The sequence below is a fragment of the Triturus cristatus genome, chromosome 1_2 (genome assembly GCF_964204655.1).
Source record: "Triturus cristatus chromosome 1_2, aTriCri1.1, whole genome shotgun sequence".
NCBI classification, from domain to species: domain Eukaryota; kingdom Metazoa; phylum Chordata; class Amphibia; order Caudata; family Salamandridae; genus Triturus; species Triturus cristatus.
Window position 1 is genome coordinate 982,872,329 of NC_140580.1, and position 26,522 is coordinate 982,898,850.

Genomic DNA, 26,522 nt, shown 5'->3' on the forward strand with positions numbered 1-26,522 from the left:
CCCAGCACTGTCACCATTCGTAACCAAGTACCACCGTGTAGCCAAACAGTGCTTTTATAGGCCCTTAACTGCAATTGTATCTCCCCAAAATGTCAAGAAATGTATGTGCCTTGTATTTGGCATTGTGTGTATCGGATGTGCTAACAGGACATCATGCTGCTAGCCTAGCACACATATTTAAAAGAGGAAACCTTTACTAGGACGCAGTCACCAATAAACCCATTAACACATTTCGTTCGTAGGTATGAGGGTAATTCATGGTGTTTGCACCTAGTAAGCAGGTAAGGACCCTGCTGGCCAGTGTGTGTTTTTTCTTTGAAATAATACACTGTGGGGGAGACGACTCAGACGAGGCACCAGCAGGACTTGCAGCTTTTTAAAATAAATGTACACGCCAGCACTGGAGCGCAGAGCCTAAAATCGGGATGTTTATTTAAATGTGTCCTGTTGACTAGACCAGCCCCTGCCGAGCAGAATGCCTATAAGAAAGATAGTAGTAGCAAAGTCAATGGGTCTCACCTTTTGGACCTATTGGCTTTGGCAATGCAGTTTCCCGATGCTCTCCAGCACTGGCAAGAAGTAAAATGCATTTTGGCAATGCTGCAAAGCATTGGCGAAAAAAAGACCTATCTGCTTTTGATGGTCGATTCATTCTGTATGGGAATGCATCACCACGCATGCACCAGCCTACAGCCTTTAGGTCGTGCCAGGGCAGCGCATGCGTTGCTCTGCGAGGCATGCTGTATTAGACTATAGCCTTGAAGCTCCGCCCACTCTGTGCATATTTTTCATTGGCTTGTGTCATTGTCCTTTGTAAATGCTGGCTTCTGATTCGTTAATAGGCTTGTTAGTCCCGCATTTGTACCGCCTTGTCTTTATTTGTAACCTCTCATGAGGACTGGCCTTTTTACTTCTGTTGTTACATGGTATGTCTTATTTAGTCTGTAAACACTATTTTCTTCTATTGCAGGCACAATATCGTTCCTGCAACATTCAGTGCGCCATGCGCACTTCCACTTTCTAAGCAGCCTGGGACAATGATGGCCGCTTCTTTGAAATGAAATAGGTCTTGCATTTACAAGAGTTTGAGCTATTGGCTTTGTAAATGACAATGCCTTTAATGAATGTGCTAATTATCAAAACAGATAAATAAAAGGCATTGTTATTTACGAGACCTATTGCATTGCAAATGCTTGTATAATTTACCCATCCAAAAGGGCTGCTGTCTCAAGAATCCGTAAATAAAAAAACAATTGTAACCCAAAACAGTAAAATAGAAATAAAAATGGACCATGGCAATGAGGCGCCAAGGAGGAACGGGTGAGGGAAGCAGATGGGTGGGGCAGAGGAAAAGCAGCACACAAGCGAGAGAGCAGCAAGGATGGCAAGGGGAGAAGCACACAACGGAGACAATAACATAAAGTGTGGAGGGCCGGGACGGTCGGTAACATATGAAAGTGGTAGGGCGAGTAAAGAATTTGAGGCAGGCTGACTGACAGCTGCAACGCACCTTGTGAAAAATAAACTGGCAATGAATTAATTGCCATTTTATTGTTCACATTTACCATGGCTCACATAGGGTGGGGGGCGATGCTCCCCTGCCCTCAAAAAGAAGCTGTCACTGGTGGAGGCAGTGCAGTTTAGCATGGGAGAAGCACAGAAGGGAGAGCGAGCAGCACACAGAGGACAGAGCAACACCGAGAGGGGGAGAAGCAGATTAGGGAGCAAGCAGAAGGAGCGCAGGATGGAGAGTTTGGGGGAGAAGCACGTGAGATTGAGAGCGAGCAGCACACAGTGAAGACAGCAACACACAGCAGGGGGTGTTACTTGGTGGGGGAGAAGCACACAAGGGAGAGAGAGCTCGAAAACTTAGACAATCTCATGGAGTGTTTAACCGAAAAGAAACCAGCATTAACAAAGCCAATAGGTCTTGCCTATGTGAGATCTATTGGCTTAGTTAATATATTTTTAGCCATGTTGTTCAGTCCTCAAAAGATCTTGAATGTTCATGTTCTAATCATTCTTGTGGCCATTTTCTCAATTACGATCCACTTGAAATTGTTGCTATTCCTCCATGACATTCTCACTATTATAATTGATGTGCTATTTATGTATCCATGGATGTGTCATAATACTTTTTATTTTTTTACTTTCATCCATGCTGCACAGCAGCCGTGCTGCTGTACAACATGGCTAAAAAAATTGACAAAGTCAAATGCTTTGTCAATGTTTTTTTGTGGCATAACTGGAAGGGCAAGCAACGCGAGATGGGGCGGTAGGGTTAGAGTGGCAAGTAACAACGTGGGACAGGGCACCGCAGCTTGTGTAAAAAAATTCATTATAATTATATATTGAACAGTAGCAGCTCGTTCTTAAAGATGGGGAGCTCTGCACCCCATCCTTCTTGCAAACAGTGTCTTTCAGGATGAGCAAAGGGTAGCCTGAGAGACACTCCATGTTCAGGTCAGACAACCAGGTGCTGTACTGCTCTAAATGCACAAGCACCCGGTGGAAGGAGTTGAATGGAAGTCCTCCCCCTCATGACATCACAGACAGATTCAGACCTGGGCACTTTAGTTTTAAGCCCTGAAGTGCCCAGGTTCGACTTTCCCATCAGTGGCCCTCGTCACGGAGTGGGGTAGAGTCGGCAGTTTCACTGACCCAATCCCACTCTGTGAAGTGTAATGGACTGCTGCCTTCTCTGACACATATCAAGGTCAGCAAAAGGGATGAGTTGACAGTGCCAATCCTCCAGGAACCACAAAGGCGTTCCTCCTGCCGCCCTAGATCGCAGCTGCAGCCAGTAAGCTTTATTTTATGTTGGGTGTGTATGTGTGTAAGTATGAAAGTATGTATATGTGTGCGTCCATGCTGTGAATGTGTGTGTGTATGTTTATGTGTTTGTTAATTGAGGGTGTATGTTGCACCCATGTGAATGAATTGGTGTGAGTGAGTGTGTAGTAGATAGATAAGTGTGAGTATCTGTGCGCATTTGTGGCCTTCATGCCCTCCCACTCGAATTACCGGCTGCCACTGATATTGAAATAGTTACATTAATACCCCAAACAAGCAGTAGTGGACCGTACTTGCTTCATCCGAGTTTCAATCTTTAATTGAACGCCCTGGCGGGGGTCCGTATAGCGGGGTTACCCGCGGTGAACACGCGAGATCGCGCTGGTTGTTTTTGCGCATTGTTTTGCCCCAATTCAAGATTATACTCGCGATACACGCGAGCGCATGCATATTTCGACAATAATTTAAACTTGTAACGCGCAGGGAGGCAGTTAGCCCTGTCAGGGTTCCTGAGGGCAGTAGCGTGTTTTGGGTTGGGGCAAGCCTATCTGTGGCCCTTAGGGTCACCCACATCTATGCAGCCTTCGGCCTGCCCCCTATTTGGTAGTTCTACTAGCCTAGTCGCCTGCCTGCGCGGTGCATTTATCAAAGTGAATATTCCCTTGTTACTTACCTTTTATTGCATTATGGATTGCCAGACAGGTTATTATGAGGAGGAAGTCCAGGAGTATATGCCCTGGGATGAGGAGTTTTTTGACGCCGTGGACTCTTCCATTTATCGGGTGATCCACGAGGTTGTTGGTCCTATGGAGCAGCGCCTTTCTGATAGAATTGTGCAGGAATGCAATAGGTTGGCTGCGGCGCGCACTGATCCCCTTGTGCCTTCTGGTGGGCAGCCTGTAGAGGGTCCTCCACCGTCCAAGAAACAGCGTCCGTAGGGGGTGGACGTGGATGCCTTTGCGCATCTAAAGACTGCGCTTCTGGCTAAAACATCGTTGGCCGTCCCCGCGACTCCACCAGTGGACGTCCCTCAGGATAATATGGATATTCCTTCCCCCGGGTCAGATCATGATGACACCCAAGGGGACACAGACGAGGAGGCGGGATCCTCACGTCCTTGGCGGCCGTCTTGTACTACTTCTACTTCCACGCCGCCAGAGGAGGATGCGGACATGCTTAATCCTGACGAGATTATGCATCCCCGGTCTGCAGCCTGGTTTCCTGGAGACAAAGTAGTAAGATTTGTTTTGGGTCGTCTCCGCAAACCCCTTGAGCAGGAGGCCAGGGGTTGTTTACGAGCGGAGTGTCCGAGGCCTTCCCTGCCCGACAAGATAGCTTCCACACCGGAGTTGGATCCAAAAATGGCCACATTTCTTCCTAAGTATGTGAAGGACCCTAGGAAGGGTATAGAATGATCCTGGAGGTCCTGTCAGGACAAGCTCCTCGACGCTATCGGACCGATGACGAAGATATTAGACATGGTGGAGGAAGCAAAGGTGTCTGGGTCCCCCATTTCCCCAGAAGTTCTCTCAAATTGGGTCCAGCGGGCTATTATCTTTATGGGCAACGCTAATTGCACCCTTTGAACCGAGCATTGTCGCTCAGAAGCTGGAGCGGTGGCCCAGGGGGGCCTGTTCGGTGAACCTTTCATTAAAGAATTAGGCAAATTTGTTTTCACATTCACTTCATTGGACAAGGCTCAATCCAGCATTAAGAGAGTCTTTAATCAGCGGGTTTTCCGCAGGGTCGGTCGAGGCAGGGGCCGCTTGTCCGGCCGAGGTTTCCAGCAAAATTCCTCAAGGGGACAAGGCTCTGGTCGCAGACAGTATAATTCGACCGCCAATTACACAAACTTCTACCCGACGCGTGGACAGCGTTTCAGAGGCCGCAAAGGATTCGAGTCCAATTCCGGCAGAACCAATTCCAGTGGTAACTGTTCTACCAGCAGCGCAAGTTCGCATCGGTGGTCGACTAGCGACCTTTCAAAGTGCGTGGGCGGCCATAACCTCAGATGCATGGGTTCTTCAGACCGTTCAGGGCTTCCATATAGAATTTTACGGAAACCCACGACAAGAGGCTCGGTCTTGACCGCTGACATTTACTTTCCCAGAGGCACAGTTGATCGACGAGGAGGTCTCCGAGTTGCTCCGCAAAGGAGCCATTTGGCGATCAACTTTGCACCCTCGAGGCTTTCTCAGGAATATTTTTCTGGTAGACAAAGCCAACGGGGGTCGCCGGCCGGTTATCAACCTCAAAGAATTCAACGGTTGGTTGATGTATCATCATTTCAAGATGGAGGGAATCCATCTTCTCTGCGATGTCCTGTTGCCAGCAGATTGGATGGTACGCTTGGAGTTGAAGGATGCCTACCTGGTGATTCCCATCCATCCCCCCCCCATCGACGGTTCCTTAAATTTTGTTGGAGAGATCTGGTATACAAGTTCACCGCTCTTCCATTCGGTCTTTCCTCAGCCCCTTGGTGCTTCACCAAGGTGCTTCATCCCGCGGTGGAGTTCCTCCGAGCTCAAGGCATTCGCATGATCGTATATTTGGACGATCTTCTTCTTATGGCACAATTTCCTCGGATACTATCGTGACAGCTCCATCAAACTGTGACTCTTTTACAGAGCCTAGGTTTTATCATCAACGAGGCCAAGTTGGTTCTCGCACCTTCACAATCAGTAATGTTTCTCGGGTTCGTAGTGGACTCCGTCCACCCGACCAATTTCCAAGCATTGCACCTCTTTGAGGCACCTGGCCCGTCTGGTGGGTCTCCTTTCGTCCTCGATTCAGGCGATCTTTCCGGGCCCCCTACATTATCGAGCCCTCCAGCGGCTCAAGGCGTACCATTTGAGGAAGGGACGGTCGTACGATCACTCGGTTCCCCTTTTGGCAGAGGCAAAGGAAGAGATTTCATGGTGGCTGTCCCATATGGAGGCATGAAACGGATACGCAATTTCCGGCTCGGTTCCAGACCTTGTCATAGAGTCCGACGCCAGCAGGTCAGGCTGGGGCGCTCGTTGCAGGGATTTCTCCACCGGGGTGGCGGTAAGTAATCAATTTACCCTTTTACTGTGGTATTGATGACGTGGTTGCCTTTCTTTTGACACGATTCTTGTAGATTGTTCGGCATTGTACGTTTTCATGAGTCGTTGTTTTTTTTTTCCTCGACTTACATTGTTTTGTCTTTCCAGGAAACGATGGTTTAAAACAGGACCAGTGATGGAATGGCGTGACTTATGCGAAGAAAGAGGAAGTGAGGGGACAAACAGGACACTATGTACCTGAGGTGATGGAAACGGAAGAAGGACTATGTATTCGTGTTCCTGGTTGTAGGGAGTTGTAGTTTTTTGTATTGTTATGGACTCTTTTGGAAATCTTTCGAAATCTTTCTGGCTGCTATACAGGTTTATGTGTAATAAAGCAAAGAGAGAAAAGCATAATCCTCAGCCTCCGTGTCCTTAATAGAATTTGAACTTACCGTCACGATGCTAGGTAAATTCCGATTCTCTATTAGATTACATAACAAATGTGAATAACTGTTACCCATTAAGGCTAAATTGACTAATGCTATCTTTTTTTATTGAATTCATTTTTATAATAATGATTTTTCAAATTCCATGTGTGATCATTTTACCCATTTGTTTAATTTTCTTTCTGATATGCAGTCTTTGGGGACTGGTGTAATGTCCCAGCCATACAATTTTGTATGCGGGGATTTCAATGTGAAGCTGGCAGCCTACTCAAAGGCTGAAGGGTCTTCATTTGAGGTACCACCTGGGGGCATTGTGATAGCAGAAGCAAGGAGCTGATAAGGCATATAGCTGCATATGTATAGAGGGGATGGACTATCTATAGCCTCTTTCAGAGAATTTAGTAGGGCCTCGGGCATTGATTACATGTTTTAGAGAAGGAACTTTCTGCCATTGTTTTCTAAGGGGGAGGATGGAAAGACAGAATGGGGGGACCATAATGCCCTTTCAGCTACAGGCCACTTGGCGGTGAGCAGGATTAATCGCCCCAGCGAAGTAATTTCTATTGCTCAACATTCAACCGACGGCCTTCGGCTAATCTGGCACTTAAAGGAACCAGGGGAATCCCTGGCCGCATTATTGAAGACACAACTTGGATTGTTCCTCAATTGTTTGTCAGATATAAGTGGGGATGATATGCTAGCTCACTACGAAAGTTGAGCCAGAATATTAAACACTTTTTATCAAAACCTTCCCAGCCTAATAGATGGGCACTGCATGGCAGCAAACCACAGGTTACGGAAGACCCTTGTAGCTTGCTCTAAAGATTGGGATGAGGCTCAGGCAGCTTGGAAGCTTTACAAAAACACTTTGAAGGCAAGGATGGATGATCTACACAAGAGGGACTGGGAGGAAAAAAATAGTAAGATGTTTTGGGATACAGTTAGGAGGATTAGGAAAAGGAACGTCCCAGATAGCCCACTCCTGAGCTGTAAAATCTTGGGGACCAAATGGGTTTCAAATTTTAGTGCCATCTACTATGTGGAGGAAAAAGAGAGCTTGGGTGAGCTTTTGCAAAGTAGATTATCCCATTTGACCCCACTCTCGGTATCACTGCCAGACATGGAAGCAACGATTCGACAGATTCAGGTCGGAAAGCCCCTGGACCTGACTGGATGCCGACTGACCTCATAAAGTGCAGCATTGATCTCTGGGGACCTCTGACCACCAAAGTTTTCAATCACTCTATGAGCAATAGCATTCCTGGATCATGGGCCCAATCTGTGAATGTACCCATCTTCAAAACAGGAGATCGTTTGTCACCCAAATGCTACTGCCCTATTTCCCTCCTCAATAGTACGGTCAAAATAATCATCAGGGTTGTTTTTAATCACCTTACTTATGGGCAGAAGGTAACAAAATCCTCTGCGCCATTCAATTTGGCTTCCATTCTGGGTTGGGCACAGTGGAGCAGTGCTTACATCTGAATCTGATAGTTATCAAGTATACCACTTTTAGGCGCTGTCCATTTTTGTATCTGGTTTTATGGACCTCTCCACAGCATTCGACTGTGTCAACAGGACCAAGCTGTGGTTGATATTATTGGATCTCGGGGTGGAGGAGGCATTAGTGACCTTGTATACTTTACATAAAAACCTAGCAGTAAAAGTCCGTTTTGGCCCGAATGGTGAGATGTCAAATGTATTCTCCCTTTCACAAGGAGTGCGTCAAAGGTGCTTTTTGGCCCATTACTTTTTATCATTTACATAAATGACATGTGTCCCTCCTTGATCTTGGCCCCTGTAGACACCCCTAAGATTGCTCACGCTATTGTATGACATCAATGCGTTCCTACTGGCACGAACCCCGGATGCTTTTCAGGCGCTTGCGGACCGTTTTGTCTCCTTTATGAGCAGTCTAGATCTGGTAACAAACTTTGGGAAGTTGCACATCATGGCAGGTGGGCCAGGTAAAATAAACACTTCCAAGCTTTAAATAAAAGGGCAATCTCTCAGCAGCATAGCTTCAGCAATTTAGGGACTATTCTCAATCCCACGAGCTCCTGGCAACTGCAGCTCAACAGCTCACGACTTAAGCTCAGTAGGGCGGCTGGAGCAGTTTTTAATTTACCAAAGGCCGTCGGGAAAGGGACCATCTCCCCTCTCTTAAATATTTATTAACACTCACTCACTCATTTATAACACTCATTTATAACACTATGTTTCCGCAGTCCTATATGGTGCAGGGGTCTGAGGACATCTTAATGCTTCCCCCCTCCAAGCTGAGGAAAATCGTATTCGTCAGAGGCTACTCTATCTCCCTCCTTCCATTTCAAACGTCATCATGCACTCGGAGCGAAACCTACAGTACATATCAGATACATTTGGCTCCTTTGCTGTCGTGGGTTAGCGTGTGGCTTATCCCTGATGCTTGTCTGCAGGGATATTATCGCGAACTGTCTTAGTTTGGACAACGGCCTGGCTAGATTCTATTTCAAAAACCTTTTTACGCAATGGGATTGACCGCCCTGTTCACCGCCTCCTCAAATATTAAAAGGGATGATAAACTAAAGGCCAAGGGCTGTTTTCCAGAGCCCTGCAAGACAAGGAGGTTGCATATTGAATTAAGTAAGAGCCCCGTGAGGGGTTACTATAGGCTTTTAACATCTGCTGAGCCTGTACTGTACCCGAACCCAACTCTCACACACTGGGAGAGGTCTCTCCTCTTTCACTTCAGGGCAGGAACGGTCCGGCAGCTTTTGTGCTTTTGGGAAGATTGCAGGTCTTTGGGGGTCCTCCTGTTGTGACAGTTTGTAAGACCAAACCTTACGTTCATAATCTTTTTCAGCACATTTTTAAATCCTCTGTTTCCATACTTTCTTAAACCCTTACTAAATTCATTTGATAACCAGAAATGTACAGAAGCGCTATTTCACCTTCAGCTACTAAACAGCCGCAATGTATGTTTCAAGGTCAGTTCATTTCTCAAAGATGTGCTGAGATGTAGGAAATCTGTTGAAGGTTCGACCCCTGGGTGTGGTTTGCGCTCTCATATTGTTACAAACAAACCATTTCCAATGAAATGTTTACAGGATGTCTTACTGCTTGATTTTTATTTTGAGTTTTATCTTGTGATAAAACTGCTATACTATGTGAAACAGATTGATTGAGAATGTATTGTATCGATTTTACTTGGCTTTTAGAATTTCCGAATGTTTCAACTGGATGTTTTTATTATGCTGGATTAGTTTTATGGCCAAATTCCGCCGAATAAAGATCACTTGACTTGACTTGACCAATGCTATTGTGAAAAAAGCTAAGCAAGCTATTAATGCATAACCACTTCTGCCAAAGTTAACAAAACTAATTTCTAACAGAAAGTTGTGTCAAAATAAATTTTCCACGAATACAAAATTATGAAATTTAAATTATATTTCAATTCAAACTCTTTGCTATTTAAAAGCCAATAAAGTCACAGCATACTATTTAGCACTCCTTTCTTGTGGCTTGATTGTATAACAAATTCAACATTTGAGTCTTATGTGGACATTTTTTGTTTACTCTTAAACAAATTAAATTTTTGTAATGATCTGTTTATTGGTAACATGACGTGGTAGTTATTCTGGTTCCGAACAGGGAGGTGCATAACAGGGACAGATCGTCATGGAGATTTGATCATCGCCCACAGATGTTTGAATTTGTTAGTTTTCACCAACTTTTCCATGACCCACTTCTTTCCTGGGACTGTCTTAGATGTTTTGCTTCCAGAAGTAAACCCATATCAAAGGTAAGACTGCGGTATGCTTCGGCTCGAGACTACTCCTGCAAGCCTGTGATTGCCTCGGCTTCCATAGAGTGATGGATTCTTTCAGAATGCCAACAATGTGTACATTTGCACTCTAACATATGTGTCAACATAAGGGTGAAGATTTACACATTTTTCTCACTTGTGTTTTCTTTATCCAGATTACGGGGGAAAAAAATAAAAACAAGAAAATAAGCAAATTAATTGTTCAATGTGGTGTAGTTACAGCTTTAACACCATTTTGAACTTTCCAGAAATATTGTCTTGCCGTTAAAATAAAAGTAAAAGCAGCAGTTTCATTTATTGCTCAGGAAAAAAAGAGGCATTGCTTTAGTGTCATCCTTCATGTCCTCTTGATTGTAAACAAGTTATTGATTTTCTTAAAATCCTCTGTGAATACTGTCATGTAATATATACGTAGGTGAAGGACCTTAACATCAGGGCCAGCCTGGCCGTAGCGGGCATGGAGCGTTTCCCGGGAGGCTGGAAGGGTGGGGGGCGGTTTAGGAGCAGTGCTGCAATATGGGCCCCCGGGAACAAAAGCAGCAGTACAGGGGGCCGGTTTAGTTAAGAAGCAGTGCTTCACACTTGCAGCCTCGCTCAGGGCCTTTCCACCCCCCCCCCCCCCACGGGGCGGTCCATTAGAATTGCCAGGGCTGATTTGTGTTCTCAGCCCGACCCTGCTGAACATCATGCCCTATTGCCCAATGCACACTCTGTGTGGGCACAGACCGTGCCTGGTGAGGATTGCTGGAGGAGGAATTGGGAAAGGGCATCGTCTATTCCCGGTGCCTGCTTGGCCTGGCTGCACATCATGTCCAGTGGGTTCTGCTAGTAATGTAGCGCTTAAAAGTTTGAAAATCGTAGGGGTGCGTTATAATCACTGTTAGTTGGCACCCGCATATAATCAAATGTGTACTCAGGTATTTTGTGTGCAATGTATTAAGAACTGTATAACCTATGTCGATTTCAATAGACGTGTTAGCTATGTACAAGCATCTTATGTATATATTGAAGCAATGCATAGAGCTTAGTCCTTTTTGAACAATGTGATGTTAAAACGTGTAGATTAGAATTCGTGTCTGTAGACTGTTTAGTTTGACCACACATGAAAGAAAGACGTAAATGTCAATACTGTGATTTAAACCTGCTTGTGTAACCGAAGTAGTGGCCAGAATTTGCATATATCGTTGAGGCGAAAGGCCTGGTATTTTCTTATGTTAGCCAAGGGCAATAGGCCAAAAAGGATTTATTCCAGTAGAGGTTTTAGGCTGTAGTAAATTGCAACTTAAAAGATGTGAAGAATGTCTGCTTTGCATGATCTCACCCCAGGTGCAAGGACAGTTGCTCGTTAGTAGAGAAGCTCTTTGTTCACAAATTGACTTATGTAGTAAAAGCCAGACATGGGAGTGTATTGGAATGTGCCAATCGTAACTCCTAGTGCGGATGGCGTCTGGGACTCAAGGCCAAGCGATGGACGATGGAACTGGACAGCGCTCTGTGGAAAATTTCTGAAAGTCGACCCCGCAGAAGAGGAGGCGCAAAGGGCGTGTTCTGAGATTTGGGGTTCTGTATTAGGGACAGCGCCCCGAGGGTGGAGGCAGATCAGAGCAGCCCAGAGCAGAGAAGGGTAGGCGAAGAACTAGAGGAGGCAACTTAGATCAAGCTCTCTAAGTGAAGACTTCTTATGAAGTTTCACTCTGACACCTTTTACTCGATGAGGGTCTCAAGGGATTGCTAAGTAGGGATGTCATCTAGTGCAGAGTAGGGACAGAGATGGTATGGTTCAGTGTCCCTAGTATCGACATTTGCTTGGTGGTTTTCTACCTCATGCTTTTAGAGATTGTACTCTTAGTTATTTTTAGCCGTATGCGGATTCTTCGTAGAGTAGCATTTGTGTTAGTGCCTATGTACTTGTTGTGCCTCGTATTGAGGACTTTGTATCTGTAAATCTTTATGCTGATAATAAAAACCAGAGAGCCAAGAGATTAAGTCTCGAGTCCTTGATTATGGCAAATTGTGGACAGTAATTTTGATAATTGTGTTTTTCCCTCCACGCTATTGGGCAAGTAAAAAGTTCCATCTGACCAGAGTGGGTTCTAGTAGATAATTGCCAGATACTAAAATGGGCCGGAGCAGTTGGTAGCAAACGAGGATGGTTTCTTTCTGATAGCGAGGGAAGATTAGATAAGGATAAGTGACCCTTGAGGCCCAAGAGACGATAAGTGATGCTGAATCATCAGATGGCGAGCAGCAGACGGCAGCAGATGAGCATCGACGGCGAGTAGCAGCGCGGCAGAAAGCAGCAGTTCCAGGAGTGAGTATGAACATGATGAGATGTTGTAGATTGCGGTGTTGATTTGTTGTGTGATGTCTTGCGGAGTTGGTGTGTATGTTGTGTGATTGTGAGATCAGGCTGTGAGCGCGCGCAGCCCGGGAATTGTGGTGTAGAAGACACCTGAGAGAGATTTTGTTGACCACCCAAAGGAGATCGTGAGGTACCATCGATCACCTGGACCGAGATAGGGGGAGCGAATGCGTGTGTGTATGGCAACTTAACGCTGGTCGTGGGTTGTGGTGTGCGGATTGGAGTGTTAGTAACCTATCAGTGGCGATCTGTCTGGCCGGACGGGGGCAGACGGGCGCCAATCGAGGTCAACAAGGTCGAGAGACTGTGGACGAACAGTCAGAGGCTGTGGACGGACAGCCAGAGAAATAACTTAATCGGTTATTTCAGTGTATGAATGGGACGAGAGCAAGCGTGAAATGTGTTTGGGGAAAGGGAACTGCTGCGAGCGAAGGAAGGTGACGTCAGAGAGTGTCGCGCTGTGATAGGCCGGTTGGTGTGAGTCGCGCTGTTATTGGAGGATTTGAGAACAAGAAGTAAATAGGGGGCGAGATCGAATTTGCTCATCATGAAGTGCCTTAGGGCTTTGCGAGAGTTGTGTAGAGGCGATAAGCATGTGGTTGTTCGTGGGGGAGAAGAAGCCCCTCCCGAGGATACCCCGGCACATTACATGGCACAGAATGTGGGGTTACATACTATAGTTTGGATCGAGAATTGGCACAAGATGACACAAGGCGAAGGGGAACTAGCTTTCCCGAGGTATGGCTCATTTAGACTAGCAGTGCTGTACCAACTGAAGACGGTGATGGGGTCCTTAAGACCCTTGCCAAGACCAGCACAGTTCGAAGCATTACATGCGTGGATAAGAGCAGCGCATGATAAGGAAAAGGGAAGAAGTCAGGAGAGGATGAGGAAGTCGATTAGGGCATTTCAGGATGCCAAGTGGGACGCAGCGGAGAAAAGATGGAGAGTGCAGACAATTGAGGAAGCGAAACTGTATCCCGTAATAATAGATTCGACGGGGATACGCCATGTGAAAGCACAGGAGAAGGCACAAGAGGAAGATAGTGATTCCGATGATGGGGTATTGCAAAGATTGCTAGACGAGAGACCACCCCCTTATAATCCAGATGAAGCGGATGACAGGTGGGGTGAGAGGGGAGAAACTAGGAGGGTAACAATCCAGCCTGAGACCCGAGTGGAAGGGTTGGTTTCGTTTGAAACAGCGAGTTCACAGGGTCAGTCTGAGGCCAGCGGGAGGATTGAAAGAGAGATGAGGTTACTGGATGCCTTGAGGGTACCGGTCACCATTGGACCGATTGTGTCGATATACAGTCCGGAATCAGAGGAAAGAGAGAGGTCAGAACGAGTGGCAGAAAGGACGAGGAGAGAAAGCGGGGAAAGTGGGTTGGAAGGGGCAACGGCCCGACCTCCAAGCCCTGTACAATGGAGTACACCATTAGCAGCGGTGTCAGACACATCTAGGGGCGAAGAGGACGAGAGACCGGTGAGGCCGAGGACTCTGATGGAGTCGAGATCAGATTTAAGGTCATGGGTACCGCCAAAGAAGCAAATGAGCTGGAATATGGGTCAAGCGGGGACAACTCCGGTTGGCTTTCAGAGCCCTTCTGCTCCCATAGAAACACCAGAAGAGAGGAGGGAGAAGGAGCCAGAATGTGAATATGATGAGGGACGTGGAGCAAGTTGTCAGGTGTTGAAAGGAGCCTTGAAGGCAGGGATGATAGACGTAGTAAGGCTTAAGGCAGAGGCAGATGAAATTATATATGGAAGTCTACCTCTTGAGAGGATAGTATCCTACAATCCAGATGACCTGTTTTTCGTGGCGAAAGATGTGACGCGGAAAGCACGAATGGCACACGAGAAATTGAGGGGATTGGCGAAGGAATATGGTGTGGATTTGTCCAAGACTAGAGCGTTGCAAGGAAGTCATAGGATGCATTATACTGAACGGGAGTTAGAGGAGAAGAGGGTTGTTGGACTGAGGTCGCATACTAGGGAACTGGTCCTAGCTATGCGGCCATGGTTGACGCTTGATAAATGGGAAGAGAAATGGTCAAAGAAAAAGACCTCAAGGGGAACTGAAGGAGGAACTCCGGCAGAGGGGTTGCTATTAGCGAAGACCTTTCCCCTTAGGGAAGTGGCGAGTGGAGGATATGTGCATGTACCATGGAGCAGGGGGGATTTGGCATCATTTACGAATGATTTTCCCCGGCTCAGGGAGAAGCCTGCAGAGTGGTACAAGCAAGTAGAGCGTTTTGTTAAGATTTCGAAGGTGTTGTGGATAGACCTGAACACCTTATTCGATATTGTGGTTCCAGGGGATCTGTGGAACGCATGAAAAATTGCTGTTGATTGGCCGGACTATGAGCCTGATAGGAACATGATTACAAATGGTCCGTCGCCCGTAGTGATGAGGCTGTACGATAAAGTAATTACCTGGTTGAAATCGAAGGTTTCACCCCAAGACATTGATTGGGTGAAGATAGATAGGACGGTGCAGGAGCCAAAGGAGACAGTACATGAATTCTATGAGAGACTTTTGAAGGCTTTTAAGCAGTACAGTGGCCTAGATGAGCTGGAAACGAAGGATATGGGACAGTTTGTGTCTAAGTTCGTGCTGGGTTTGAAGCCCGAGGTCAGTCTCATGATACAGCAGCATTTGATCTGTTGGCAGAATAAGCCTGTAGATGAGATCTTGCGGTACGCCAGGTACTGCACGGATGAGATTGAGTCAAAGCACAAGAAGATGAAGGATAACCTATTGCTCATTCAGATGCAAGCTGCTCAGGGACCGCCGAATGGGGGTCCAGTGGTGCGGAGACAGGGAAACTATCAGACAGGGAATCAGAATATGCAGGGTCAGGGAAGGCCGAGGCCCGTTGACCCTAGGACAGGCATAGATGTAGCGATCTTGAAGAAGACGACTGCTTGTCACCAGTGTCACCAGGTGGGACATTGGAGGCGCGAGTGTCCCTTGAACCCCTATAATCAGCCGCAGATGGAGGGAGGAATGGGTCAGGTCCCTGGGGCGGAACAGGTACAGACGGTGACTGTACCGAGAATGATGCAAGGGGGGACCGGCGTCTCGCAGGTGCAGGTTCCCCAGCCACCCAGGATGCAGAACATACAGCAGGGAGCCCGGACTTATTTGCAGATGCCCATGTTCGAAGTGGGAGAGGAGAGGGATGCAGATTTGCTGGCGCAGTTGAGTTTAGGTCAGGATGATGATTGCATACTTAGGGCCATTCTAGAGGTAGATCAGAGAGGACCCTTTGTGGAAGCAGAACTCGATGGACACCCTACTACCTTTTTGGTAGATACGGGGGCTACCAGGTCAACTATAAGATCAGCAGTAATTCCGGGGGTAGCCCTTTCGGGGGAAAGCATACAAGTGGTTGGAGTGGCGAACAAGAGGCTAGTGAGCCCCTTGACAGAACCGATTCCAGTCAGGATAGGAAACTTTAGGGATCGACATCAGTTCGTGGTGTGCGATTCTAGTCCTGTTTGTTTGTTGGGAAGAGATTTGTTGTGTAAGCTCAATTGCACCATCTACTGTACCCCGAAGGGAGTAGAGGTACAGACAAGAGATGATGACGCGACCTTTAAGGTTGCAAATCAGCGGGTGTGCGTGGAAATGTACCCGGCTTTGACAGTGGAGGAGCTTCCACAGGATTTGAAGGAGTCTGTATCGACCGATGTGTGGGATCTAAGCGGAGAGGAGATCGGCTTAGTCAGGGGAGTGGAACCAGTAAAAATACAGGTTAAGCCGAACGCGGAATTCCCGAGAACACCCCAGTATAAACTGTCGCCTGAAACAATTGCAGGGATTAAACCTGTGATCGAGTCTATGATTAGGCAGGGAATACTGGTGGAGATCATGGGTAGTCCGTGTAACTCACCCATTATGGGATTGCAGAAACCAAGTGGGAAGTTCAGGATAGTGCAAGACCTGCGGAAAATAAACGACATAGTTGTTCCATGTTGTCCAGTGGTACCGAATCCATCTGTGATACTGTTCCAGATCCCATGCGAAGCTGGATGGTTCACAGTGATTGACTTGTGTCAGGCATTCTTTTCGATTCCCCTACATGAAGAGAGTAGGTTTCTTTTTGCATTTAGGCTAGAGAATCGTATATTAACGTGGTGTCGTATCCCACAGGGGTATACGGAGAGCCCGTCAATTTTTAATCAGCTCTTAAAGAAGAATCTTGAAGGTCTTGTGTTGCCGAAAAACTCTGTTTTGGTGCAATACATTGACGATCTGCTTGTCGCGTCAGAGACAGAAGACGCTTGCAGGGTCGATACCATTGCGTTGTTGAATTTTCTGGGAGAGAATGGTCACAAGGTGTCTCCCAACAAGCTGCAATACTGTTTACCTGAGGTCCAGTATTTGGGGCACAGAATTGAAAAGGGTAAAAGGAAAGTGTCTCCAGATCGCATTGACGCGATTCTGAGAATGCCAGTTCCCTCGACGCAGAGGGAAGTTAGAATGTTTTTGGGAATGGTGGGTTATTGCCGCCAGTGGATCCCAAACTTTTCCTTTGAAGCTAAGCCTTTACAGCGGCTGACGCGAAAGGATGTAAGTGATCCGGTACCATGGGACGACGATTGTTTGAAATCATTTCTGAGGCTGAGAGAAGCCTTATGTAGCGCTCCTGCGTTGGGAATGCCGGATTACAACAAGGCATTTGCATTGTTCTGCTGCGAAAGAGAAGGTTGCGCATTAGCAGTGTTAACCCAGAATCATGGAGGTGTCCGTAGACCAGTTGCCTATTTCTCAGCTACTTTAGATCCAGTAGCTTCTGCGTTGCCCGGATGTCTCAGATCCGTTGCGGCAACAGGTGTCAGCATCGAGAGATGTGAGAGCATTGTGATGGGTCATCCTCTTACTGTACATGTGCCGCACTCTGTTGAATTGTTGATGACTAGGACTAAAACACAGCACCTCACGAATAATAGGCTGACTCGTTATGAGCAAGTTATCCTTGCAGCCGATAATGTGACATTGAAGAGGTGTGCTGTTTTAAATCCTGCTACATTGTTACCTGTTCCAATTATAGATGATAATGAAGATTGTGAGGACCATGATTGTCTCGACGTTACGGAACTATGCACCAAACCGAGACCTGACATTGTCGATGAACCACTCCCAGTGTCAGATGAGATTTTCTTTGTGGACGGTTCATGTTTAAGAGACAGTGTCGGTCGATTGAGAGCAGCGTTTGCTGTATGCACCATCACGGGTGTGGTTGAAGCCGCTTGTTTAGAAGGAGTACACTCCGCGCAGGTGGCTGAGCTCATTGCCTTGACTCGTGCCTGTTTGGCAGCCGAGAAGATCCGTGTAACTATTTACACGGACAGCCAGTATGGGTTTGGTGTGGTTCATGACTTCGGACAGCTATGGTCCCAGAGAGGGTTTATGACGTCTTCAGGTTCTCCTATAAGAAATGGTGAACATGTACGGAAACTGTTAAAAGCATTGCAAGGTCCTGATGAAATTGCTGTTGTCAAATGTGCTGCACACACAAAGGGAAATGATTTTGTTTCGTTGGGAAACAACTATGCTGATGAAGTAGCCCGATTTTGTGCAGAACAGGGATGCAACTTCACTGAGACCTACATGGAGGCAACTAGGGAGGAGAGGGTGTATGGTCAGATGTTAGCTATGGCAGACTCATGGGAGGAACTGAAACAGCTTCAGGAAGGGGTCTCGGATCAGGAACGTGACAGCTGGATACGAGCTGGATGTGAGAAGGGAGATGTGGATATATGGGTTTCGAATGATGGACGAGCGGTGTTGCCGGAAAGTTTGTTGAATCCCATGGCGAGGTTGATACATGGTGCTGTACATCTGGGTAGGGATGCCATGATGAGAGTGTTTCGTCAGACTTGGTACAACCCGAAGTTTCGTGCAGTGGCTGAAACTGTGTGCCAGAGGTGTGTCACTTGTCAACAGATGAATGTAGGGAAAAGAACTGCTGTGACGTTGAGCCACATAGGGAGGTCAGGGGGACCTTTCAATAGGATGCAGTTGGATTTTGTCGAAATGCCGAAGTGTAATGGGTTGAGGTACATATTAGTGATAGTATGCGTCTTTTCCAGGTGGGTGGAGGCATACCCTACACGCAGATGTGACACACTCACAGTAGCGAAACTATTATTGAGAGAACTCATTCCAAGGTACGGGTTCCCGACGTCCTTTGAATCGGACAGAGGAATTCATTTCCACAGCGAAGTTATGAAGTTGCTTTGTGCTGCTTTGAATATAGATCAGAAATTACACTGTAGCTATAGACCGGAAGCTTCAGGGATAGTGGAGCAGGTGAATGGAACTCTGAAGGCTCGGATGGCGAAAGTGTGTTCGTCTACGTCTCTGAAATGGCCTGACGCATTACCTTTGGTCCTTATGAGCCTCCGAAGTGTGCCTGATAGAAGGACTGGGTTGTCGCCCCATGAAATCCTCATGGGAAGAGCGATGCGTTTGCCTGCAATACCTGCTACTGCTCTGATAAATATTACTGATGATATGATCCTGGACTATTGTAAAGGCCTTGCTGACGTGGTCCGTTCTGTGTCTCAGCAGGTGCAGACAGCAACGGTTCCAGCTGCGAGTGACCGGTGCCACGACTTGGACCCAGGCGATTGGGTCCTAGTCCGAAAGCACGTGAGGAAGAGTTGTTTGGATGCTAGGTGGCGCGGCCCTTTCCAAGTGATCCTTGTCACGAACACAGCCGTCAAGTGTGGAGGTTTACCGAACTGGGTGCATGCTTCTCATACCCGTAGAGTTCCAGCACCCTTGGAAGATACAGCCCCTCTCGAGAACAAAGGTCCCAGTGAGCCGACAGAGCCTCCTGAGAGGGCCAGTCAAGCTGTAAGGGTTGCTGAAGCGGCTGATGGTGCACTGAATCGTACTGGGGAAGAGCGTGAAAGAAGTACTGACCCAGAAACCGGCGAAAGAGCAAGAGGTGCAGTGGGTAGTACAGAATCAAGTTCTGCCGAAGAAGAGGAGGTCAGTGCACAGGGTATCGAAGGGAAGACCGGAGGTGTTACTGAAGCAGAAAGGGTTTGGCCCGCAAGACAGAACCGGGTAGACCTGAGGTTGGCTCCGGACTCAGACCTTGCACCAGTTTCGGAGGAACCAGAAGAAGAATCAGGAGACGAGGAGAATCCTCAAGGTGGTGTGAGAAGGTCCAAGAGAACTCGAGTGCCAAGTCGGAAGTACGCTTCACCAGAGTGGGCATATCAAGTGACTGATGCCAGGGTTACCGAGCACGGGAAGGTTGAGGTCGATGACATTGGTCAACAGTGTCCCGCTCCAGAGGGTGGAAGTGTTGCTGAAGGTTCCGGGATTGGAGATCGAAGGAATTTTGACGATTCATATTCCGAGTCCGCCATTCCTGAGTGTCATTCGAGGTATGATCTTGGACAATTTAGAGTTCCCGACGTTCACGACTGTGCCAGACCCACAAGAATTGATCATTCTTAAGCTCGAAATATTGCAGGGAGTCCTGGAACTGTTGGGACCAGCGCTTATGTTAGATTGATTTGAGAAGGTTGCAAGCAGAGAAGAAGATAACCTAGATCCGAGCGGAAGAAGAACAAAATTAGGGATTTTTCCGTTATAGAACGAAGAAAAGTTAGGGAGGTTTGCCTAAGTTCACGAAAGAGACACTAATGAGAAGGAGACTTACCCTTTCAGAGACTGTATTGGACACTGAGTATATTCCGAAGATGGCAGATCCTGCAAACCCACACCGTAGGGCTAAATTGATAATAGGCACATTGGTAGGAGTTGTGATAATCACCATATTTGCGGTAGTGATAAGTTCATACATGGTGGCTCACAGGCAAGAGGGGAAGGTTCAGGGAGCACCCACACCTATTACCCCAGGGCAGAGTGGTGTCAGTATTAGAGAACAGGAAACATCGAAGATGAGGGATGATCGCAGACTCCACATGGATTTGTCCAAGGGTGATTTCAAGCTTAACGCGTATGCAAGGTTGCTGTATGAGTATGTTGATGCGATGGATGTGAAGGATTGCTATGTGTGCATGCAGTTGCCTGCTTCAGTGGATGAGGGTATCAAGTATCATCATCTCCCATTGACCTATGGAATTTCTTGTAGTTTATTGCTCAGTTTATTTTATGACAGGAGACAGTTCGAGTATTTCTTTTCAAATTTTGACACAGTACTTCCTGAGGTCCCAGCAATCAAGCATTTGAACAAATATGATTCTAATAAGAAAGAGGACAGACTCCTGAAGTATTTTAGACCGACTATGAAGTTGGATACGGCGCATGCTCACAGGAATAACCTGACATGTGCGTTATCTGAGATAGAGAAGAAATTCATAGATCAGGTAGAGGACAGATACAGAAAGTTGACCCAGACACGACACACCGGAGATAGTCCAGTAGATTGGACAGACGAGGAGAGGGCTCACAGATCCAAGGGAAGTTATGGACCAATAGCGTTAGATGAGGTACAGAGAGGGAACTTGTGTATTGGACGGCCTCAATCCGATACGGATAAGGTCGCAGTAGGACATAGCACTTGTTCTCAGACCTTCACAGTGGAAGCTTCTGCTAAGAATTTTATGCAAGGACCAGTAGAGGAAATTCCGACAGTATATTATGTATGTGGGAAGAATGCTTATGTTAGGCTACCTGCAAATTGGTATGGCATATGCTATTTGGCTATTATATTCCCGAAGATCTATCACACCGAGGACTTGGAGTTGTTAGAGACGAAGCGACAGTCTAGGAAACGTAGGGCTACGAACGCCGGTGCAGTGATTGGGGACATATATGGAGCAATGATACCTAGTATGGGTGTGGTGTTGAATGATGTGAAGATCAGGAGGTTGGCGACTGTGGTTGATGAGTTGTCTATGTACACGGCGAGATCCTTGTTGTTGGTGGCTGGAGAGATGTTGTCGATACGGAATATGGTTATGCAGAATCGCCTTGCTTTAGACGTGTTATTAGCCAAAGAAGGCGGAGTCTGTAAATTATTGAAGGTTCAGGAATGCTGCACATATATTCCAGACAACACGAAGGAGATAGGGAAGTACATAGACAACATCACGACTATTCACAAGGAGATTATGGATTTGACAGAGGAGAATGTGTGGGAGAAGATTGGATTAGGATTTGGAAGAGTGGGAACTTGGTTTGCGAATCTGGGAAGAGGATTTCTGGGATCAGTGTTGAAGCCAATTATCATTGCTGTAGTTTGCGTGATTTGTTTGTGGGGATGCGTGAAAGCATGGAAGTGGTATCAAGGAGGCAAGGTTGAAAGGGCTCTTAAGGCAAACGAGAAAAGGATGGCGAAGCTCCAGGAACAGCAATATGAGAGTCTTAAGAGACTGGAGGGAGTTCGACATGGCAAAGTTATGACTAGCGCGGTCTAAATCAGTTCTAAAGAAGAGAAATGTAATGGTGTGATGACGGATGTCATCAAAGGGGGTAACTGATGTAGCGCTTAAAAGTTTGAAAATCGTAGGGGTGCGTTATATTCACTGTTAGTTGGCACCCGCATATAATCAAATGTGTACTCAGGTATTTTGTGTGCAATGTATTAAGAACTGTATAACCTATGTCGATTTCAATAGACGTGTTAGCTATGTACAAGCATCTTATGTATATATTGAAGCAATGCATAGAGCTTAGTCCTTTTTGAACAATGTGATGTTAAAACGTGTAGATTAGAATTCGTGTCTGTAGACTGTTTAGTTTGACCACACATGAAAGAAAGACGTAAATGTCAATACTGTGATTTAAACCTGCTTGTGTAACCGAAGTAGTGGCCAGAATTCGCATATATCGTTGAGGCGAAAGGCCTGGTATTTTCTTATGTTAGCCAAGGGCAATAGGCCAAAAAGGATTTATTCCAGTAGAGGTTTTAGGCTGTAGTAAATTGCAACTTAAAAGATGTGAAGAATGTTTGCTTTGCATGATCTCACCCCAGGTGCAAGGACAGTTGCTCGTTAGTAGAGAAGCTCTTTGTTCACAAATTGACTTATGTAGTAAAAGCCAGACATGGGAGTGTATTGGAATGTGCCAATCGTAACTCCTAGTGCGGATGGCGTCTGGGACTCAAGGCCAAGCGATGGACGATGGAACTGGACAGCGCTCTGTGGAAAATTTCTGAAAGTCGACCCCGCAGAAGAGGAGGCGCAAAGGGCGTGTTCTGAGATTTGGGGTTCTGTATTAGGGACAGCGCCCCGAGGGTGGAGGCAGATCAGAGCAGCCCAGAGCAGAGAAGGGTAGGCGAAGAACTAGAGGAGGCAACTTAGATCAAGCTCTCTAAGTGAAGACTTCTTATGAAGTTTCACTCTGACACCTTTTACTCGATGAGGGTCTCAAGGGATTGCTAAGTAGGGATGTCATCTAGTGCAGAGTAGGGACAGAGATGGTATGGTTCAGTGTCCCTAGTATCGACATTTGCTTGGTGGTTTTCTACCTCATGCTTTTAGAGATTGTACTCTTAGTTATTTTTAGCCGTATGCGGATTCTTCGTAGAGTAGCATTTGTGTTAGTGCCTATGTACTTGTTGTGCCTCGTATTGAGGACTTTGTATCTGCAAATCTTTATGCTGATAATAAAAACCAGAGAGCCAAGAGATTAAGTCTCGAGTCCTTGATTATGGCAAATTGTGGACAGTAATTTTGATAATTGTGTTTTTCCCTCCACGCTATTGGGCAAGTAAAAAGTTCCATCTGACCAGAGTGGGTTCTAGTAGGTAATTGCCAGATACTAAAATGGGCCGGAGCACTAGCATGTATACAGTTTCCAGGGAGTTGCCTCTTAACATGACATTCGCCTAAGGATACAGCTTTAAGCCACGCTCAGCAGGTCAGGAGTATTCTGAATAGGTGGCGGATGAAAGCCACTCCCTGGCCCAGTGCCCTGTGAACAAGGCCTCAACCCAAAGAAGGTTTCGAGCAAAGGAGCACTGAGCACAGATGCTAATCAAATGCCATGTGCTGCTGAGGTCATTCCCCAGTGGTCATAGTTTTGGCCTTTCCCATTGAAACAGCAGACAGTACTAGATACCGTGTTTGACCAAAAGCAAATCCCAATTGGCTACACCCTATAACCTTACCCAGGCCTAAGCAGGGCGTGTGTAGTGGGTACAGGGCATAATCCAAAACCATCCCATATGCCCAGGGCCCAGTGCACACATCTGTATGCCCTTCCAAGCCCATACTGGGGTAGGAGTACTGGATTTAGAGCAGGCCTCGGCGGAGCTTGTGAAGTTTCACTCCACGGAATTCCATGGAGCTCCCCAAAACTCTGCAACATTCAGCAGAGTCCCGCAAGTGGGAAGAGTATTAGAGCATTCTGCTCCAGTGGAAATACCGCGTGCCCCACTTAAATAAATAATAGGGCAGACAGCTGCCTTTCATTTGGCTCAAATGCACATTTCACGCATTTGTTTGGGAAATGGCAATGGTTCCTTTTAATGGCATTTGGGGGGATCTACACCATTTGACAGGCCGAGGACAGTTCCCCCATTCTGTGTGCATTAACTGGCTTTAAAAAATCCAAATTCCCAGCTAAGCTGACTACCTTTCCCTCCATTAGTTCTGTGAATTATTCAGGCTTGTTATTGCCTGTAGTGTGTCTTTGAGCAGAAATGACAGCAACAACTTCAACAGGCACATATCCCGAGCACATCCCTTAAAGGCCGTCTCTCCATTGCAACGCCTAAATACATCTGTGATGAATGTACTGTGTTAAATTCTATTCTGTTCATTGTGAGCGAGGGGTCAGAGCACAGTGCTAGCCCCATGTTAATTTTGCCACATTTAATCAGTTGGGAGAAACGCCATCAAAAACCACTGCTCGGCCTCTGAAGAATCCATTCCCCACCGCGCGACTCGCCTTTTTCTATAAATGATAATAAAAGTCCCAACATGCTCTAAAACGATAGTTACATCTTGTTCTCAAATAAAATGACTTGTGAAAAGTCACTGCACCTGCCGTGTTATTTAAGGTTTTTTTTTGGTGAAAATCTTTTTATTTGTTTACAACAAAAATCGGATATCGGCACAAGCAGTACAGAGTTACCAGATTTCCCCCCTCTTCTACTAATATCAGCATTGCAACATCCACGAATAGACAAAATGAGAATCAGTACAGTCATTACACCCAAGCCACATCTGATCCCTCAAAAGAGGAAATGCTACCCAAAGATTCCTAGACATGATGTGATAAGTAGAGTGAATTAGGGAATGGCGAATACAATATGGCTAAGGGGGAGAAGCCATCACCTCCCCTGTGTTATTTAAGTTTTGTATGCTGTGTGGTCTCCAAGTGCTGAGGTCTGTTGTATGTGGTTCCTGTTGTCAGTAGGGTTGCTGCATAGACTGTTTGGGCTAGGTTTTCGATTGGCTACTATGGCTAGGGTTTCCTATTGGACTTATAGATTAGGGCTTTGGCTTTGATTGGCTGTTAGGACTAGGGCTGTAATTGGTTAATAGGGCCAGGTCTCCCATTGGCCCTAAGGTTTAGGGTTAGGGTCATGACTTGTTAGTGTTAGGGCTAGGGTTCTTTTTGCCAATAGGGCAATTTTAAGCATACAGCTTAGGGCGTCTCAGCCTGGGCATCGAGGCTAAGGGCGGAGAGTACAAGGACAGTTGTCTGTTTGGGTGAATGGAGAATATAAGTGCAGTTGCGTGTTTGGGGTGGGCATAGAGGACAAGGGCAGTTGTTTGTTTGGGCCTGTTCGGGTCGGGACTATGGCCAGAGATGCTGCCCAATTTTCACTTACGAGCTACCACCTTAAGCCCTCCACATCCGCCAACATCCAAACACAATATCAGCAAAGGCATTCTGCTCATGCACCACACACAAAATTTCAATTTGTATCAAACCACTATACAACCACTACAAAACCCCACAAACCACACCTACACACAATTCTACCCCAACTGCAGCACTATGGCACCTGAATTCTCATACAAAACACAACTATGTCCTTTACTACTAACACATCCACACATCACCAACACAAAGCCACATTATACATAACTTTAATGCATCCAGACCAGTGGTCGAAGTGGGGGAAAAAAAGTAGGGGAACTGTGGGCAGAGAATCAGAGGGTGGGACTAACCCAAGGATTGACTCAGTGGGTGGAGCCAGAGGTGTGGCCAGAATTCACAAATATCCAAATTTTTAGTATTTGTTTGGCATTTCACTGCCCAGTTTAATCAACCAATGGATACACATGATTATATAAGGTTATAATGAGTTATTGACATTAAAACACATTCACAAAGTAGGATATGCTTCTAATCACAGAATGTCCCAAATACGATAAAATGTGGAAGCCCAAGCCATTTGTCTCCGAGCCATGGAGTTTCTGTCCTCAGCACTACTCCCTTTTTCCACAACAGTAGTTCAAACATGAATAGCAAAATATCCTAGTTTGCAAATGTTTTCTATATAATTATGGCTCTGCCATATTTGCCTCATAATGCAAGATCTGCTGCATGATCTGACCATTTAAACTAATAAATTGTTTATAGCTCAAACGTATCACAAGTTAATAAAAAATGTGACTTGTTTTGCTGCGGAGTGGATGGCTTATTGCAAAGGTTGACTGATCACCTTTCTCACTGCTGCATTTGTATGTTACACTGGTACTAATCAGGCAAAATCTTTCCAGAGACTGTTAGCATGTGTACACATGTCAAAATAATAAAATATCAGAAAATATACTGCATTACGCTGCAGCCTTTTTTTAAATGCATAATTTAGTCAACACTGTGGCATAATTTTGTCCTCCTTTGCTGCATATTTTATTCCAGTGGCCCCACAGCAAGCAGCACATGTTAAAAGTGCTTGTGAATGAAGCAGAGAGACTGTGAAGTTTGTGAACTTAGTTTGGTGTGCGTGCAAATTCTGCATTGCCAATCCCTGGTGAGTTGCAGCTACTACTTCTGAAACAAAGCCAATGGAGCTACCTATGGGAGAGGCAGACTGGCCTCAAGGGCAGGGCCGGTCTTAGCACTGGTGGTGCCCTGTGCATTAATGTTTGGTATTGCCCCCCAATGACAACCTCTGCCATGGATT

At 46.3% G+C, this 26,522-nt stretch overlaps 1 protein-coding gene across 1 annotated transcript in view; it reads right to left on the reverse strand.

Annotated features, from left to right (window-relative positions):
• Positions 1–26,522, reverse strand: part of LOC146868510 (lipocalin-15-like) — an 86,857-nt gene that overhangs the window by 41,325 nt on the left and 19,010 nt on the right. The window lies entirely within an intron of this gene.